This window comes from Pseudophryne corroboree, chromosome 4 (assembly GCF_028390025.1).
Source record: "Pseudophryne corroboree isolate aPseCor3 chromosome 4, aPseCor3.hap2, whole genome shotgun sequence".
In the NCBI taxonomy this organism is placed as follows: Eukaryota; Metazoa; Chordata; class Amphibia; order Anura; family Myobatrachidae; genus Pseudophryne; species Pseudophryne corroboree.
In genome coordinates this window covers 80,135,445-80,156,541 of record NC_086447.1, presented here as the reverse complement: position 1 = coordinate 80,156,541, position 21,097 = coordinate 80,135,445, and the positions used below count along the sequence as shown (strand labels likewise).

At 42.5% G+C, this 21,097-nt stretch overlaps 1 pseudogene; it reads left to right on the top strand.

Moving 5' to 3' along the window:
• LOC134911121 (cytochrome P450 2C15-like) overlaps positions 1 to 20,803 on the top strand; it is a 132,933-nt pseudogene extending 112,130 nt beyond the window's left edge.
• The last annotated feature ends 294 nt before the right edge of the window (positions 20,804 to 21,097 follow it).

Sequence of the window (21,097 nt, the reverse complement as noted above, 5' to 3'; positions counted from 1 at the left end):
TACCTTTGTGTCATTTGCAAAAAAGGCATACCTTCCCTTTAAAGCCATTTGCAATGTCACCAAAAAAGGTATGAAAAAGCACTGTTCCAAGTACAGGTCCCTGGGGTACTCCACTGGTAACATTTCCCTCCTGTGAAACCACTCTATTTACTACAACTCTCTGTTTACTATCATGCAACCAAGATCTTATCCATTCAACCATCTTAGTATCCAATACCATGCTTTCCAGTTTATTTAGCAGTCTGCGATGCATGGACAGTGTAAAAAGCCTTACTAAAGTCTAGATAATCTAGATCTACGGCCCCATCTTTATCTATTATTTTAGTCACACAGTCAAAAAAGTCAATAAGGTTTGTTTGACATGATCTCCCCCTAGTAATTCCATGCTGTTTGGGATCCTATAAATTGCTGGATTTTAGATAATCTACAACTTCCTTTTAAGAGCGTTTCCATCAATTCCCCTACTACTGATGTAAGGCTTACTAGTCAGTAGTTGCTTGCCTCTTCCTTGCTTCCACTTTTGTGCAGTGGGGCTATGTTCACTCTCTTCCAGTCCTCTGGAATTACTCCTGTAGCTAGTGACTGGTTGAATAGCATTACACATTGTTTGTTGCAAGGGAGACATTCAAGTGGAAGTATTACATCCTGAAAAACAACAAGGTAAATGCTACAAGAACATGAGGACATGCTATGAGAATGCAAAGAATGGTACAGAAAATTAATATTTCAAAGATTGAAGGAGGAACGGGACTCATAAAGGTGTTCAGTTTTCAAACCACTCACCACTGACTCCATTTAATCAATGGTGATGAAAATGATGCGAAGAACTTGAATCCCAGCATCTCAGTTTCATTGTTCTTAGGAAGAGGGGAATGGGGATGGCCATCAATGTTGCCTCTATAAATGGCTACCATATTTGGTTATTGTTACATAAGCCATCGATGGCAGGTAACTATTCTGTGTATAGCCATTGCTGTTTCTGTGCATGTACAGTGGCTGGTGCTGATTCTGTGTGAGAGCTGAGGGCAGAGCTGAGCTGTGACTGACAGCTGTGCATGTCAAGGATGCGGGACATCCCATCCCTGGCTCTTATGCACAGTGAATGAACCAGGGCAAAACTGAAAAGATCAGAAAAAAATTGGCACACAGCTACCATCGATGGCAGGGAACTATGTTTATTTGTCATTTATGGTAAAAGTATTCAACATTGGCTAAAGACTTTCAATAGTTTTGAATCATTGATGGTTGATTGCCATCTTTAGGGGGAGCTAATTTTTTTCCAATACTAAGTGACAAGAGCTCTAGTGGCAAAAAGTATTGACCCTTTACACATTGGATTGGGAGTCTTGTATTGGAGTTGTAATTGGATGGAAGACTTGGTAGAAGTCATATAAATTTTAAAAGAAATAACACCCCGTTCTATCCATTTGGTCAGGAGTAAATTAAGAATAGTTTGTGCATAGAAACCACAAGCATTGAGAGGCAAAATCAGGAAAGGACTTTCTCCAGCATGTCTAACACAACTAAAGGGTTAGATGTCAATTTTAGGATATTACTATTTACCTCCTGTGTTTGGGATCAATGCAGCAGAGATCCACCAGAGGAAAGGGTCTCACTAAGCTTTTCTCAGTATTTTCCCAAGGTTTGGAATGAGCGAGTACAAATCAGTCTGTAATCTGGGCCCTATGGATTTTAAGCTTGCGAGCAGGGCCTTCCTGTATGTAATATCTGTCTGTCATTACCCAGTCTTGCTTTATCACTGTTTACTCCAGCTGAAAAGTGTAATGGAATATACAGGTGTTATATAAGCAAGTGCTAATAAAATAAATAAATGGTCTCATTTTTGAGCTGCTAGACCTCCCATCATTTTTTTATTTGAATAGGTGATCTTGTGCAAATCTTAGATGTTCTCGATTCCACACAAATTTTGAGCAGATGTATAAATTGGAAGGGATTGCTTGGGGGAGATACTGTACAAAATTTCAGGAAGGAACATCTGGCAGTTATGAGATCTCATAATTGGCCAAAACTTATCTTAAATTGTTACAAAAGCAATACATATTTGCAATCTACAATAATAGAAATATCAGAGGAAATCTGACTTGCCAGGTTGTCATACTCCAGAATAAACAACTCCTGGCGAGGGGAGTACTGTTAGCTTTAAACAGTCTCCTGGCAACTAGCCAACTGTGCAAACTAGGCATTGTCTTTCTTAACTGTGTTCTGACTTTTACTTGCTGCAGCCAAGTACAGAGCCATTGCTTGGTTTCTGGTTATTGGCTGTTCGCCTCTACATGAATTAACCTTTTATACTTCTTTGTATGTTTTAATCAATCTAGTTCTGGCTACCTCATATTACCTGTTCAATTGCCTATGCTATTTAGGAGTTCTGTCAGCATTTGTCCACTAATTTGTGCTTTTAGTAAGATCTTCCCAGCATTACTCTACAGTGTAATTATTTGTGCTATCTTGAAAACCAGTCACCTGTCAGCATTCATTCTCTGTTCAAAATACTTGTGCTAGTTGAAAGATGTATCAAGCATTTATCTTCAGTACACTTATCTGTGCTATTTAAAAAAACAAACTGTTACTTGCCAGCATTTTTATACAGTGGAAATACTTATTTATCTTAAGAGATTTTTTAGCATTTATTTACTGTACAAAATTACCTGTGTTGTTTGGAAAATCTGTCTAGCATCTCTCTGCAGTGCATTATCTGTGCTATTTGGAAAACCTGCTACCATACTCTTCAGTATAAATAACCATAGCTATCCTTAAGATTAATTTAGCTGCTTTTTATATATACCGTATATACTCGAGTATAAGTCAACCTGAATATAAGCTGAGGCAACTAATTTTACCACAAAAACCTGGGAAAACGTATTGACTCGAGTATAAGCCTAGGGTTGGAAATGCAGCTCTAGCTGTACACAGCCCTCAGTGCCAGATATGCCCTCATACTGCTAGATATGCCCCCACAGTGCCAGATATGCCCTCATACTGCCAGATATGCCCCCACTGTGCCAGGTATGCCCCCACAGTGCCAGATATGCCCTCATACTGCCAGATATGCCCCACAGTGCCTGATGTGCCAGATATGCCCTCATGCTGCCAAATATGCCCCACAGTGCCAGATGTGCAAGATATGCCCTCATGCTGCCAGATATGCCCCTCATGCTGCTGCCAGATATGCCCCTCATGCTGCTGCCAGATATGCCCCTCATGCTGCTGCCAGATATGCCCTCTCCCAAAGTGCCAAATATGCTCCCCCAGTGCTGTTACTTACCCCTCCGTCGATCCCGCGCTGTCATCTGGAGGGACACGAAGCGCACAGCGCGCGGCTCTCCTGTGTCCCTCCTGCATCTCTGGCGGCCGCTGCGGGTCTATTAAAGGAAGTGCCTGTTCGTGATCAGAGGCCTCGAATGGGTACTTCCTTTAATAGACCCGCTGCTGCCGCCGGAGATACAGGAGGGACACAGGAGAGCCGTGCACTGTGCGCTCCGTGTCCCTCCTTCACACGGCACTCCCTGTCACTGTGCACTGACTCGAGTATAAACCGAGGTGGCTTTTTCAGCACAAAAAAAAGTGCTGAAAAAGTCGGCTTATACTCGCGTATATGCGGTAGTTTTATTATTATCTAGTTATTTCTATTTAGTTGGAATATTTAACTGGTGCACTTAGTTCTAAAAGGCACTCATGTAAATGGTGCATTTAGCTAGCGATTTTAGTTCCTTATGAAATTAATTTAAAGTGTGCTGTTCCCTATAAATTAGAGATGAACGGGTTAGTTTTTTACGTGGATTTTCTCGGATATTTCGGGTTTTGCATATTGGCTATCCAAAACGCGTGACATCCGTGATCCAATAAGATGCCATTTTGAGCCCCGAGTAAAACCGAACCCGCTTATCTCTACTATAAATATTTGTGCCTGCAATCTTGAGCTGCACTACTTAGGGTTTAAATCCTGGTGGCAGCCAAGTTCTAGTAGTTCTGGAAAAGGGGGTTGATTTAGGTGAAGTTGGTTCTGTATGCTTAGAATCATGGTGGGTACTCATAAACAGGGCATTTAAACTAGAGATGAGCGCCTGAAATTTTTCGGGTTTTGTGTTTTGGTTTTGGGTTCGGTTCCGCGGCCGTGTTTTGGGTTCGAACGCGTTTTGGCAAAACCTCACCGAATTATTTTTGTCGGATTCGGGTGTGTTTTGGATTCGGGTGTTTTTTTCAAAAAACCCTAAAAAACAGCTTAAATCATAGAATTTGGGGGTAATTTTGATCCCAAAGTATTATTAACCTCAAAAAACATAATTTACACTCATTTTCAGCCTATTCTGAACACATCACACCTCACAATATTATTTTTAGTCCTAAAATTTGCACCGAGGTCGCTGTGTGAGTAAGATAAGCGACCCTAGTGGCCGACACAAACACCGGGCCCATCTAGGAGTGGCACTGCAGTGTCACGCAGGATGTCCCTTCCAAAAAACCCTCCCCAAACAGCACATGACGCAAAGAAAAAAAGAGGCGCAATGAGGTAGCTGTGTGAGTAAGATTAGCGACACTAGTGGCCGACACAAACACCGGGCCCATCTAGGAGTGGCACTGCAGTGTCACGCAGGATGGCCCTTCCAAAAAACCCTCCCCAAACAGCACATGACGCAAAGAAAAAAAGAGGCGCAATGAGGTAGCTGTGTGAGTAAGATTAGCGACCCTAGTGGCCGACACAAACACCGGGCCCATCTAGGAGTGTCACTGCAGTGTCACGCAGGATGGCCCTTCCAAAAAACCCTCCCCAAACAGCACATGACGCAAAGAAAAAAAGAGGCGCAATGAGGTAGCTGACTGTGTGAGTAAGATTAGCGACCCTAGTGGCCGACACAAACACCGGGCACATCTAGGAGTGGCACTGCAGTGTCACGCAGGATGTCCCTTCCAAAAAACCCTCCCCAAACAGCACATGACGCAAAGAAAAAAAGAGGCGCAATGAGGTAGCTGTGTGAGTAAGATTAGCGACCCTAGTGGCCGACACAAACACCGGGCCCATCTAGGAGTGGCACTGCAGTGTCACGCAGGATGTCCCTTCCAAAAAACCCTCCCCAATCAGCACATGATGCAAAGAAAAAGAAAAGAAAAAAGAGGTGCAAGATGGAATTATCCTTGGGCCCTCCCACCCACCCTTATGTTGTATAAACAAAACAGGACATGCACACTTTAACCAACCCATCATTTCAGTGACAGGGTCTGCCACACGACTGTGACTGATATGACGGGTTGGTTTGGACCCCCCCCAAAAAAGAAGCAATTAATCTCTCCTTGCACAAACTGGCTCTACAGAGGCAAGATGTCCACCTCATCTTCACCCTCCGATATATCACCGTGTACATCCCCCTCCTCACAGATTATCAATTCGTCCCCACTGGAATCCACCATCTCAGCTCCCTGTGTACTTTGTGGAGGCAATTGCTGCTGGTCAATGTCTCCGCGGAGGAATTGATTATAATTCATTTTAATGAACATCATCTTCTCCACATTTTCTGGATGTAACCTCGTACGCCGATTGCTGACAAGGTGAGCGGCGGCACTAAACACTCTTTCGGAGTACACACTTGTGGGAGGGCAACTTAGGTAGAATAAAGCCAGTTTGTGCAAGGGCCTCCAAATTGCCTCTTTTTCCTGCCAGTATAAGTACGGACTGTGTGACGTGCCTACTTGGATGCGGTCACTCATATAATCCTCCACCATTCTATCAATGTTGAGAGAATCATATGCAGTGACAGTAGACGACATGTCCGTAATCGTTGTCAGGTCCTTCAGTCCGGACCAGATGTCAGCATCAGCAGTCGCTCCAGACTGCCCTGCATCACCGCCAGCGGGTGGGCTCGGAATTCTGAGCCTTTTCCTCGCACCCCCAGTTGCGGGAGAATGTGAAGGAGGAGATGTTGACAGGTCGCGTTCCGCTTGACTTGACAATTTTGTCACCAGCAGGTCTTTCAACCCCAGCAGACCTGTGTCTGCCGGAAAGAGAGATCCAAGGTAGGCTTTAAATCTAGGATCGAGCACGGTGGCCAAAATGTAGTGCTCTGATTTCAACAGATTGACCACCCGTGAATCCTTGTTAAGCGAATTAAGGGCTGCATCCACAAGTCCCACATGCCTAGCGGAATCGCTCCGTGTTAGCTCCTTCTTCAATGCCTCCAGCTTCTTCTGCAAAAGCCTGATGAGGGGAATGACCTGACTCAGGCTGGCAGTGTCTGAACTGACTTCACGTGTGGCAAGTTCAAAGGGCATCAGAACCTTGCACAACGTTGAAATCATTCTCCACTGCACTTGAGACAGGTGCATTCCATCTCCTATATCGTGCTCAATTGTATAGGCTTGAATGGCCTTTTGCTGCTCCTCCAACCTCTGAAGCATATAGAGGGTTGAATTCCACCTCGTTACCACTTCTTGCTTCAGATGATGGCAGGGCAGGTTCAGTAGTTTTTGGTGGTGCTCCAGTCTTCTGTACGTGGTGCCTGTACGCCGAAAGTGTCCCGCAATTTTTCTGGCCACCGACAGCATCTCTTGCACGCCCCTGTCGTTTTTTAAAAAATTCTGCACCACCAAATTCAAGGTATGTGCAAAACATGGGACGTGCTGGAATTTGCCCATATTTAATGCACACACAATATTGCTGGCGTTGTCCGATGCCACAAATCCACAGGAGAGTCCAATTGGGGTAAGCCATTCCGCGATGATCTTCCTCAGTTGCCGTAAGAGGTTTTCAGCTGTGTGCGTATTCTGGAAAGCGGTGATACAAAGCGTAGCCTGCCTAGGAAAGAGTTGGCGTTTGCGAGATGCTGCTACTGGTGCCGCCGCTGCTGTTCTTGCGGCGGGAGTCCATACATCTACCCAGTGGGCTGTCACAGTCATATAGTCCTGACCCTGCCCTGCTCCACTTGTCCACATGTCCGTGGTTAAGTGGACATTGGGTACAACTGCATTTTTTAGGACACTGGTGAGTCTTTTTCTGACGTCCGTGTACATTCTCGGTATCGCCTGCCTAGAGAAGTGGAACCTAGATGGTATTTGGTAACGGGGGCACACTGCCTCAATAAATTGTCTAGTTCCCTGTGAACTAACGGCGGATACCGGACGCACGTCTAACACCAACATAGTTGTCAAGGACTCAGTTATCCGCTTTGCAGTAGGATGACTGCTGTGATATTTCATCTTCCTCGCAAAGGACTGTTGAACAGTCAATTGCTTACTGGAAGTAGTACAAGTGGGCTTACGACTTCCCCTCTGGGATGACCATCGACTCCCAGCGGCAACAACAGCAGCGCCAGCAGCAGTAGGCGTTACACGCAAGGATGCATCGGAGGAATCCCAGGCAGGAGAGGACTCGTCAGACTTGCCAGTGACATGGCCTGCAGGACTATTGGCATTCCTGGGGAAGGAGGAAATTGACACTGAGGGAGTTGGTGGGGTGGTTTGCGTGAGCTTGGTTACAAGAGGAAGGGATTTACTGGTCAGTGGACTGCTTCCGCTGTCACCCAAAGTTTTTGAACTTGTCACTGACTTATTATGAATGCGCTGCAGGTGACGTATAAGGGAGGATGTTCCGAGGTGGTTAACGTCCTTACCCCTACTTATTACAGCTTGACAAAGGGAACACACGGCTTGACACCTGTTGTCCGCATTTCTGGTGAAATACCTCCACACCGAAGAGCTGATTTTTTTGGTATTTTCACCTGGCATGTCAACGGCCATATTCCTCCCACGGACAACAGGTGTCTCCCCGGGTGCCTGACTTAAACAAACCACCTCACCATCAGAATCCTCCTGGTCAATTTCCTCCCCAGCGCCAGCAACACCCATATCCTCCTCATCCTGGTGTACTTCAACACTGACATCTTCAATCTGACTATCAGGAACTGGACTGCGGGTGCTCCTTCCAGCACTTGCAGGGGGCATGCAAATAGTGGAAGGCGCATGCTCTTCACGTCCAGTGTTGGGAAGGTCAGGCATCGCAAACGACACAATTGGACTCTCCTTGTGGATTTGGGATTTCAAAGAACGCACAGTTCTTTGCGGTGCTTTTGCCAGCTTGAGTCTTTTCAGTTTTCTAGCGAGAGGCTGAGTGCTTCCATCCTCATGTGAAGCTGAACCACTAGCCATGAACATAGGCCAGGGCCTCAGCCGTTCCTTGCCACTCCGTGTGGTAAATGGCATATTGGCAAGTTTACGCTTCTCCTCCGACAATTTTATTTTAGGTTTTGGAGTCCTTTTTTTTCTGATATTTGGTGTTTTGGATTTGACATGCTCTGTACTATGACATTGGGCATCGGCCTTGGCAGACGACGTTGCTGGCATTTCATCGTCTCGGCCATGACTAGTGGCAGCAGCTTCAGCACGAGGTGGAAGTGGATCTTGATCTTTCCCTAATTTTGGAACCTCAACTTTTTTGTTCTCCATATTTTATAGGCAGAACTAAAAGGCACCTCAGGTAAACAATGGAGATGGATGGATTGGATAGTTTACTAGTATACAATTATGGACGGACTGCCACGGTTAGGTGGTATAAAAAAACCACGGTTAGGTGGTATATATTATAATAATAATACAATTATGGATGGACGGACTGCCTGCCGACTGCCGACACAGAGGTAGCCACAGCCGTGAACTACCGCACTGTACACTGGTTGATAAAGAGATAGTAGTATACTCGTAACAACTAGTATGACACTATGACGACGGTATAAAGAATGGAAAAAAAACCACGGTTAGGTGGTATATATTATAATAATAATACAATTATGGATGGACGGACTGCCTGCCGACTGCCGACACAGAGGTAGCCACAGCCGTGAACTACCGCACTGTACACTGGTTGATAAAGAGATAGTAGTATACTCGTAACAACTAGTATGACACTATGACGACGGTATAAAGAATGCAAAAAAAACCACGGTTAGGTGGTATATATTATAATAATAATACAATTATGGATGGACGGACTGCCTGCCGACTGCCGACACAGAGGTAGCCACAGCCGTGAACTACCGCACTGTACACTGGTTGATAAAGAGATAGTAGTATACTCGTAACAACTAGTATGACACTATGACGACGGTATAAAGAATGCAAAAAAAACCACGGTTAGGTGGTATATATTATAATAATAATACAATTATGGATGGACGGACTGCCTGCCGACTGCCGACACAGAGGTAGCCACAGCCGTGAACTACCGCACTGTACACTGGTTGATAAAGAGATAGTAGTATACTCGTAACAACTAGTATGACACTATGACGACGGTATAAAGAATGGAAAAAAAACCACGGTTAGGTGGTATATATTATAATAATAATACAATTATGGATGGACGGACTGCCTGCCGACTGCCGACACAGAGGTAGCCACAGCCGTGAACTACCGCACTGTACACTGGTTGATAAAGAGATAGTAGTATACTCGTAACAATTAGGATGACACTATGACGGTATAAAGAATGAAAAAAAAACCACGGTTAGGTGGTAGGTATATAATAATAAATAATACAATTCTGGTCGGACGGACTGCCTGCCGTGTGCCGACACAGAGGTAGCCACAGCCGTGAACTACCGCACTGTACACTGGTTGATAAAGAGATAGTAGTATACTCGTAACAATTAGGATGACACTATGACGGTATAAAGAATGAAAAAAAAACCACGGTTAGGTGGTAGGTATATAATAATAAATAATACAATTCTGGTCGGACGGACTGCCTGCCGTGTGCCGACACAGAGGTAGCCACAGCCGTGAACTACCGCACTGTACACTGGTTGATAAAGAGATAGTAGTATACTCGTAACAATTAGGATGACACTATGACGGTATAAAGAATGAAAAAAAAACCACGGTTAGGTGGTAGGTATATAATAATAAATAATACAATTCTGGTCGGACGGACTGCCTGCCGTGTGCCGACACAGAGGTAGCCACAGCCGTGAACTACCGCACTGTACACTGGTTGATAAAGAGATAGTAGTATACTCGTAACAATTAGGATGACACTATGACGGTATAAAGAATGAAAAAAAAACCACGGTTAGGTGGTAGGTATATAATAATAAATAATACAATTCTGGTCGGACGGACTGCCTGCCGTGTGCCGACACAGAGGTAGCCACAGCCGTGAACTACCGCACTGTACACTGGTTGATAAAGAGATAGTAGTATACTCGTAACAATTAGGATGACACTATGACGGTATAAAGAATGAAAAAAAAACCACGGTTAGGTGGTAGGTATATAATAATAAATAATACAATTCTGGTCGGACGGACTGCCTGCCGTGTGCCGACACAGAGGTAGCCACAGCCGTGAACTACCGCACTGTACACTGGTTGATAAAGAGATAGTAGTATACTCGTAACAATTAGGATGACACTATGACGGTATAAAGAATGAAAAAAAAACCACGGTTAGGTGGTAGGTATATAATAATAAATAATACAATTCTGGTCGGACGGACTGCCTGCCGTGTGCCGACACAGAGGTAGCCACAGCCGTGAACTACCGCACTGTACACTGGTTGATAAAGAGATAGTAGTATACTCGTAACAATTAGGATGACACTATGACGGTATAAAGAATGAAAAAAAAACCACGGTTAGGTGGTAGGTATATAATAATAAATAATACAATTCTGGTCGGACGGACTGCCTGCCGTGTGCCGACACAGAGGTAGCCACAGCCGTGAACTACCGCACTGTACTGTGTCTGTTGCTAATATAGACTGGTTGATATTTAAAGAGATATTAGTAGTATACAACAATACTATACTGGTGGTCAGGCACTGGTCACCACTCCTGCAGCAAAAGTGTGCACTGTTAATTAATATAATTGTACTCCTGGCTCCTGCTAACAACCTGCAGTGCTCCCCAGTCTCCCCCACAATTAATTATAAGCTTTTAATTTATACATTGATGACTGTGCAGCACACTGGGCTGAGCTGAGTGCACACAGACTGAGTCACACTGTGTGACTGACTGTGCTGTGTATCGTTTTTTTTTTCAGGCAGAGAACGGATATAGCAGAGAGAACTGAACGGATATATTATATTAAATAAAAGTTAACTAGCAACTGCACTGGTCACTGACTGTGGTAAACTAACTCTGTCTGCGACTCTGCACAATCTCTCTCTATCTAATCTATCTATCTCTATTCTAATGGAGAGGACGCCAGACACGTCCTCTCCCTATCAATCTCAATGCACGAGTGAAAATGGCGGCGACGCGCGGCTCCTTATATAGAATCCGAGTCTCGCGATAGAATCCGAGCCTCGCGAGAATCCGACAGCGTCATGATGACGTTCGGGCGCGCTCGGGTTAACCGAGCAAGGCGGGAAGATCCGAGTCGCTCGGACCCGTGGAAAAAAAAGTGAAGTTCGTGCGGGTTCGGATTCAAAGAAACCGAACCCGCTCATCTCTAATTTAAACATGTGACTTGCCAATTATGTGGGTACTAAGAGTGAAGGAATTGCAAGGAGTCTGGAGAGACTACGAAAGCTAAAGCTTCAGAGTTTAGATTTAGAAGCATTTAATTTATAGAATGAGGCCTTGTTGTACCCTGGAAGAAAGCGCGGATGGCTTAAACATACAGTAGGATCACATCATCCACAAATGCCATGTTACTTCTTTAATAAAGCAAATCTCTGCATTTTAGGAAAAACAAAGTCATGAATTATTTTTTACCAATGAATATCTAATAGAGCTTGTGTTTGACCTCTTTGCTGCTGGCATGGAGACGACCTCTACCACTCTGAGATGGAGCATTCTGTTGATGATGAAATACCCCGAAATACAAAGTAAGAGAATGTTTTGCAATTCCAATTTATTCTAATACATATAACTTATATTTAGTAAAGAAAAAGCTATATACAGCATACATCAGCTACCGTAGGTGTCAAAAGTTTAACGTCAGCTGTAATAATCTGAAAGCACAAAGGACTTCACAGGTGTTTTTATTATTTAATATGTTTCAACTGTTATTTTGGAAACAGGAAATGTCCAAAATGAGATTGATAAAGTTATTGGGTCATCGGAGCCTCAGGCCACTCATCGTAAACATATGCCCTATACTGACGCTGTTATTCACGAGATCCAAAGATTTGGAAATGTCATCCCAGCAAATCTCCCACATGCTACCACTCTGGATGTCACATTCAGAGGGTATTTTATTCCAAAGGTAAGAAGCAAATCTTGTTTTCCATCATTGTAAAGATGTGTCCTCATAGACTGTTGCTCACGTGGCACCAATCAGTCCCTTTCAGCACACCAGGTCTTGGCCGGTTTGGCCACACCACTTGTCTTTGTCTTTCTCACCCAAAATGTGCGTCTTACTCGCAGAAATGAAAGTTGCGATCTCACTTGCTAATAGAGACACCCTCTGCATCCCGGGAGAGCGGCTCAGCGTGCACATTTTCAAAGACACTCAGACTCTGCGACACGACTTGCGCCAGTGGTGCTAATGTATCAGCAATTGAATGCCGTCGGATAGAAATAATGCAACAGCAGTGCTCAATTTAGCTTCTGCCCATATTAGCATAAAATCCAATGGCTAAATACTGTATAATGGCAATTGCGTATGACAAATGAAAGCAACAGTACCAGCAAGCACAACTACATCTGAATTAGGCCCAAGGGCACTATGTGTTTGAGGACAAATCTGTAGGTACTGCTTTCTTGAGACGGTCATAAATTGCATAGTTGTTTAATTTTTTATTGCCTATTTCCCAGTATTTCAGAAAAAATTTAATCAACATTTTATTTTTGCTCCTATTGGGAAATATTATTTTAGTATGGATATATAGTAATACATACAGTATTATGGTGCATGTACATATCTTAAAAAGTGTGAACATCTACAAGTGTGTTCTACTGTAACTAATCCCCCTTTAAAGTAACAGGTTAGAGCAAATATTTTTAACAACTTAGGGCAGTATTCAATTAATGTCGGAGAGGATCCAACACTTCCGTATTCAGTTTGTTTGCATTTCCGACATGTTTTGGCCGTTTTCGGCAATGCCGATCCGACTATTTTTTTAAGTTGAATCGGCACTGTCGAAAACGGGCTAAAAACCTGTCGGAAACGCCTGCAAATTCGACAAATTATGTGGAACCGTGGCTAATCCGCCGATCCACGTGTTTTCCGACAAGTCTGAAAAACGGCACTGGACTTCAATAGTTCGAATCCAGATTCGACTTAAAAAAGTCAGAAAATGCTGTTTTTCTGAATTGTTGGATTAATTGAATAGACCCCTTAGTAGCAAATGTTACTATGGTCTGATGAGTAATTATTCAGGATAAAAATAAATAAAAAAGAGATTAATACTGTATAAGATGTATACAAGGTCATGGGCAGCAGGCTACTGTGGGGCTAAAGGACCTCTGATGTCACCACCATGTGACCCACAATGGCAGGTGGAGGGGCAAGGTCAGTTGGTTAGCACTTTTACTTTCCACATGGACATCTATTGGGAGTAGTAACCATGCCCGAAGCATGGCAAGCGTACAACCTAAGCCGACCTTGCTCATTGCACTTTAACAAATGCTATGTTCAGTGTTATCCTGGAAAACACTGTAACATGTAGCATCTTGTATGCAGATACAGCCACAGTCACACACAGAATATAGGCATCCAACTATCATTTTATTCAGCATAAGTTGCTTGTGCGTCATATTTGCATAGTGATTCGACTAAGATACATTTTCACGTAAAAAGTTGCACAAAAAGATGCTACCGAGGTACACCATGGCATGGCATTCCTAGAAGAGCTGTTTAATGTGATTGCAGCAAGGATATAGGGGGACACATCTGTAGATGCTAGGTGCATGAGGAAACATAGGTATGCGCTTGCACAGTAGAATGGCACAGTGCATTTGCCGATATGAGGGGAGAAGGGCCCCTCTTCCCCATAAGATGCCTTGAGGTAAATGTATGAAGCAGTGACAAGAGTGGAGAAGTGAGCCAGTGGAGAAGCTGCCCATGGCAACCAATCAGCATTGAAACAACATTTAAAATTTGCATGCTATAAAATTATACAGAGCAGCTGATTGGTTGCCATGGGCATCTTCTCCACTGGCTCACTTCTCCACTCTTATCACTGCTTCATACATTTACCCCGCCTTGAGTCTAATGTAAACATTGAGAGTTGGTGTCCATTACAGTAGCAAAACATTTATTACAATAATTAAATTAGTCCAACAAATACAGTGGTGCTTGAAAGTTTGTGAACCCTTCCAAATTTTCTATGTCACTCACAGATATGTGATATTGGATAATTTTCCTCCATAAAAAAGAGCATGTCTAATATTTTGTCTAATTTATTTGATCTTCTTCTCTTTATCTACTTTTAGGACCTGTGTGAAAATCTGAGGTAGTTTTAGGCTAATTTCAGCAGAAATATAAAACATTCTGAAGGGTTAAAAAACTTCCAAGCACCACTGCAGTTGCATACTGAATGTGGCCAAACATAAATACATTGCAAAAATTCCAAAGATGAAGAGATTAAATTCCCACCACCACTGGTGTTGAGTAACCCGCACCAAAATAGCAGGTGGTACAATATTAACCAAAAAGTTGGGGTACCTTCCTAATTGTTGGTGATGTATCAGTAAGTGTGTATAGATTTCTCCACAAGGAAATGTAATAAAGGTTCATATGGTGCTACCAACTGGTTTGGTTAGACATAGGTTTTCAAATCCCCAAAAGGGGGGACACAAGAGAGTGAAGCTAGTTATAACTAGGGTGCACACAACCCAACCAAAAAATTATATAATAATTAGTTAAAAAACATTTATAGAACCACCAGAGGCTAAATTGCCCATGTGCAATTGGGCAATTTAGCCTCTGGTGGATAATATTAATAAGGGAGAGCTTCTATAAATTTTGTAACTAATTATTATATAATTTTTGGGTTGGGTTGTGTGCACCCTAGCTATAACTGGTTTGTCTCTCTTGTCCCCCCCCTTGTGGGGATTTGAAAAGCTAAACATAAATACATGTTCCCATCCAGCACAAACTAGGGTAAACTAAACTTAAATACTAAGGGGGTCTACAATAAATAAATGTCAGCTTTTCAATGCTGCCAATTATCGGTGTCATTGATGGATGGATTTAGGGTAACAACAGAAATAAATGGTACTCCAGGCTGGATCAGCAGCAGATTTGACAAAGGGCAGGTTAGTACTGTAAGACTACCCCTAAGGACCAGACAGGGTTTACTCGTTTTTTAGGAATGAAATTGTCAGACTTCTGTAGGTAGACCATGTGGGTGTTATCAGAAAGCAAAATCTGTTTCTACTGTATAGTGAATTTTAAAATGTTGGAACCTTGAACTCCAAATAAATAAATACATTGTTATTAACACAGAATCCTACAAATCTTTAATTATTCTGTACAAAGCGTTCCATACTCAAATGTTATTACTTCTTCAGGGGACACAGGTAATCCCACTGCTGACGTCAGTGCTGTATGACAAGGATTACTTTAAAAAACCAAAAGAGTTTTACCCGGAACATTTTCTGGACGCCAGCGGCAATTTTGTGAAGAATGAAGCATTCATGCCTTTCTCAGCTGGTGAGTTCACATCAGATATTCTACCTTAGATCCTAACGTATGTTATTCACTGAAAGAAAGAAGATGATAATGATGATGAATATGAATAGCAATACTGTATAAGTGTAATTTGGAGGGTCAAGGTAGTATTCAAGTTTTAGACTCCCAGAGTAATAAAACTAAGGAGAACTGTATCCAGGTTACTGCCTGAGCTGAGACTGATGTAATAACCAAGTTGTCTCATTAGTATCAAGAATGTGGACCATTCCAGCTTTGGGCACTTGAGCATTCTACTGTATTTGAGAGAAACAAGAATAAAAAAAATAACACCTGATAAACCACTGCCACTGTCAGAGATGAACAGGAGAGAGTGAGGGGGCCGTGACAGAGGGAGACAGTGGGGAAGGGAGAAGGAGAGGTGAGGAGAAATTGCTGGTTTGGGGAAGAGAGAAAGGTAGGTGGGAGAAAGAGAAAGATATGGATAGAAAGTGTCAGGGAAGAAGCACAGAGATGTAGAGAAAGGGGTGGTCACAGAGAAAAAAAAAAAAAAACAGGCAACCCTGCACATTACATACATTGTGTGTGTTACAGTACATTATATTAATAGGAGGCCCGGTCGCATTTTACATGAGCTCCAATAAGACATGAAAGATACTTTAAATACATTCTCCTCAAGCAGAGCTGCCAAATTAAATACCTGAAAAAGTATTTGTAAATTATTATTTATTTATTTATTAACAGTCTCTTATATAGTGCAGCATATTCCGTTGCGCTTTACAATTAGAACAACAGTAATAGAACAAAACTGGGTAAAAACAGACAGACATAGAGGTAGGAAGGCCCTGCTCGCAAGCTTACAATCTATAGGGAAATAGGCATTGATACACAAGGATAGATGCTGCCTATTGCATAATGGTCCACCAGATTGCTAGGTTCTTAATGGGCTGTATGATATGATCACCCCGCAATGTTGGCAAAGTGTCAGGAGGGTGTGAGAGTAAAGAAAGACAAGATATGTGATGTTATGTATACTGTACAGAGAGGATGTAATTGGATAGGGAAGCATTGAAGTAGGGTAGGTCTGGAATTTGATAGTCTGAAGAGGTGAGTTTTCAGGGAACGTTTAAAGGTTTGGAGATTAGAGGCGAATCTTATAGTGCGTGGGAAGGCATTCCACAGAGTGGGTGAAGCCCAGATAAAGTCCTGTCATTTTGAGTGTGAACAAGTAATGCGTGTGGATGAGAGACGCAGATCTTATGCAGAGCGGAGAGGCCGGGTAGGGAGATATTTTGAGATGAGTGAAGAGATGTATGTTGGGGCAGTTTGGTTAATAGCCTTGTATGTCAGTAAAAGTATTTTATATTTAATACGGTAGAATACTGGTAACCAATGGAGGGACTGACAGAGCGTATCTGCAGACAATGAACGTCTAGTGAGGAAGATTAGTCTCGCAGCTGCATTCAAAATGGATTGTAGTGGTGAGAGCCTATGTTTGGGAAGACCGGTCAGGAGACTGTTACAATAATCAATGCGGGAGATAATGAGAGCATGGATTAGAGTTTTTGCTGTGTCTTGTGTAAGATATGGTCGTATTTTGGATATGTTTCTTAGATGTATGTAACATGATCTTGAGAAAGATTGAATGTGGAGAACAAAGGACAGTTCAGAGTCAAGAATGACACCTAGGCAGCGAGTTTGTGAGATAGGGATGATTGCAGAGTTCTCAACAGTGATAGAGATTTCAGGTTGGTAAATACTATTGGCCGGTGGAAATATAATTAATTCTGTTTTGGAAATATTAAGTTTAACGTGGTGAGATGTCATCCAAGATGAAATGGCATAAAGGCATTCAGTGACATGGCCTATACAGGTGGTGTCAAATCTGGGGAGGAAGGTAGATTTGAGTATCATCTGCATACAGATGGAACTGAAATCTGAAAGAGTTGATTAGTTTGCCAAGAGATGTGGTATAGATAGAGAAAAGCAGAGGACCTAAGACTGAGCCTTGAGGTACTCCAACTGAGAGAGGTAGCGAAAAGGAGGTGGAATCAGAGAAACAAACACTTCCCAAATTATCAGATTGGTGGGCACCTTATACAGAGTAGACAGATTTCCAAGGGCTCTTCTAGCAATTAATGCAGTTAGGGGTATCAACCCCATACAGTGGATTAGAAACTCTGAATGAAATTTATCTTTTAAACTCTACCTTAATCCCAGCTACATTTTGCTATCCCCATTCAATAATTACTATATCAAAGCCATAATCTAGTATTCTGTGCTCCACAAGATTAAAATATGGACTGTACAACACAGACTAGGGTTAGAATGGCTATCTGGCACCTCTGGCAAATTCTAGAAGGTCTAATGACCTGATGTTTAGCCTGGCAGAGCAACTCCACTTCCAGGTACCCTGCTCAGCCAACATGCAGAGAGATGGGGCATGTTGTAAGGCAACATTCTTATGACTCGCAACGTGTCCTCTGAGTTGTCACCATTCACTCTGTTAAGCATAGTCATGAACCTTTTCCATGCACACACAAAAGCCAAGCCTAATTGGGACCCCAGTCCATCATTAGATCAAGCAAAAGTAATAAGCCATCTCAGCATCAAAAGTTCTAACCCTTTGTATTCTGAAACATAATCTTCCTTATAAAGCACCAACCATCTTGGGACCCTCATAGATACAAATCACCCTGCAGTATCTCAGGGGTTGGTAAATATATACCGCCGCATAGGATTCTGATGGTCTGAATGCCAGCAGTATAATTCCGACAATAAACATCCTGATGGATTCCTGTGATTATTTTAACCCTAATCCTAACACTAGTCTTAGATCTGTAATGGAGATAGTCTTTATTATTTCTGGACTCTGGTTACACTATAGTTCATGACTTATGCAAATTGTACAATGTACATCAGTGACCATTCTAAATATGCATTAAATTGCACACCTCTCTGCTTTTTGATCATAAATCAATTGCTCATTGCAGTGTCTATAAAAAGAGATACACTACTTCAGTAAAGTAGTTCCCAAACTGGGTGCCATATGGCACTTGCAGGGGTTCATCTGTTAGTTGGCCCAGGACCAAATAATATTAGTCATGGTCAATGTGTTAGGAGAAAACAGTGCTGGTGGCCTTCTTTCTGGCCACTGATCATGATTACATGAGTTAATAATGCATATCACTAGCTGGTGCAATGTCTGGTGCTGCCTAGACTGCTGCCCACATGAAGGAGGTGCCCACCATAAACTAAAACTTTAAGACATGTTGCAGAACCTCTGCAGAACCATGTCACCCACAGGACGGGAGTGGCAAGTCATATGTCCCCTTGTCCAGCCCAAGCATCCACTCACAAGCATGTTACCATGCATTTTTGCAATTATAATTATCAGCTTCTCCTTACGGTTGGCTGCTCCTAGTTAGGTGCTGAGGAACTTACTGGATAGGTCACCTGACAATGCATCAAGACATGTACCCTCATTGAGGCAGACTATGACAGACTTTGACAGAAGGGAAGGTGAGCTCATAGCTACTTCCCATCTGATCTCTCACTGTATTTCCAGTGGGGTGCTGCAAATCTTGTGAGTTTTTACTATAAAAATTATTAGAATAATAAAAAATATGATATTAATAATTTATAAATATCTTCATTGTATTATTATAATCATTTTTATAGTCAAAACTCTGGCATATACAGCAGTATGACAGGTGAGGCTCTGCCTCCATAGCCTGCCCTAACTGCATATCACTGCCAGAGTTTTAAGTGTCCAGTTTATTAATATTCTTGACCTCTGTGTATGTTCAGGATTGCTTCTTGACATTTTCCTCATCTCATTCCCTTGTACTTACTTCTGTGCATCTCCAGTTATTTCTAGCAAAAGACCCATGGCCGTAACTCATCTTTTTGGTGTCATGTGCCAGAAAGAGAATTATCCCTCTCCCCCTCCTCCATTCTTCCAATAGAGACATAAGGCACATGCCTCACGATGAAGGGGCATGACACAGTTGATCCCAGAGAAAGACCATGCTATGATGCCACTTTCCACAAACAATAATCTGCCTCCTTCTCTACTCCATCCCGCCTCTGATGCTGCCATGCTCAGTGTCGTAAATGCTGGGATGACAGTCCAAGCTCCGCCCGCTGTATGTTAAATATGTAAGGTTTGCAGGGATAGGCTGACTCTATTCCAAAGGGCCCATGGTCTCCTTGCTTAGCTTGTCACTCTTCTTAGGGCTCCTCTTTTGGGGTAAAAAGGTAAAGATTTTCGCACAGCACTTAAGGTTACTGGGAGAGCTGTCGGTATCCTTTAAACAGCAGATAAACAGTTGCTAACTGTCAAGCTTTTTTAAAATAAATTTAAGAGTGAAAATATCTATATCCCCTTTCCTCCTGTTGCTCTCTGAGAGGATCAGCAATGTTTAGTTCAAGCGACAGGTTAACCTCTGATAATTAAGACACTACTCTATCCTGACCGAAAATAGGTTGATTAAGTACTTATATCTGAAATATCTCCCTCTCTCTCTATGTATACCACTGACTCAGCACAAAATCTCCTGAACCATAAGGCTAGACTGCCTTGCCAGTGGCAGTTGCAGGGCAGTCCATTATTCAAATAGGGTAGCCACACCCAGCGATGTTTGACAGTGTTTAGGGGTGGCAATTGATGTGGCTCCCATATTTGAATAATGGACTGCTCTGCAACTGCCACTGGCTAGGAAATACAGAAACAGGGCATTGTGTCTTCCACCTCCGTGACTTGGTATCACCGGCACCATGCATTCTTTAAACCCCTGTCTTAACTCTTCTCTGCGAGGGGGAATTCCCAATAATCATCTCACCCCTTTTATGCCTATGTCACAAATGCAAGCTACTGTCCAAACGTTAAGTTCCTAGACCTTATGGTTTAGGAGTTTTTTTTAATGACCTTTTTAATATTACAGTTTACTGAATTGTGTATAATAACAGAAATACAGTAATACAGTATTATATGCTCTGTCGCATGTTTTTTTTTCTTTCTAGGTAAGAGAAGTTGCGCCGGTGAAAACTTGGCCAAAATTGAGCTCTTCGTGTTCTTCACAAAGATGCTGCAGAACTTCACCTTCCAGGCTCCTCCAGGGGCCACACTGGACTTGACACCTGCAGTTACTTTTACGTGTAGTCCTATGAGCTATATGATGTGTGCTGTGCCTCGTACATAAAGTAGGATTGTAAAATGCACTAAAAAATATTTTTTTCCCGGTTGGGTTTCTGTAACATATAGTAACATAGTAATTGAGGCTGAATAGAGGCAAACTGCCCATCGTGTTCAACCTGTATTACGTTGTGATGATTCTACATACCCGCTGAATAATATTTTATCATTAGTTAACTACCATAACTCATGTTACCCCCGAATTAACCACGTTGATATTTTAAATATTATAACCTTGGATATAATTTTTATTCAGAAATGTTTCCATTCCTTTTTTAAATCCAATTACAGAGTCCGCCATTACCACCTTCCCTG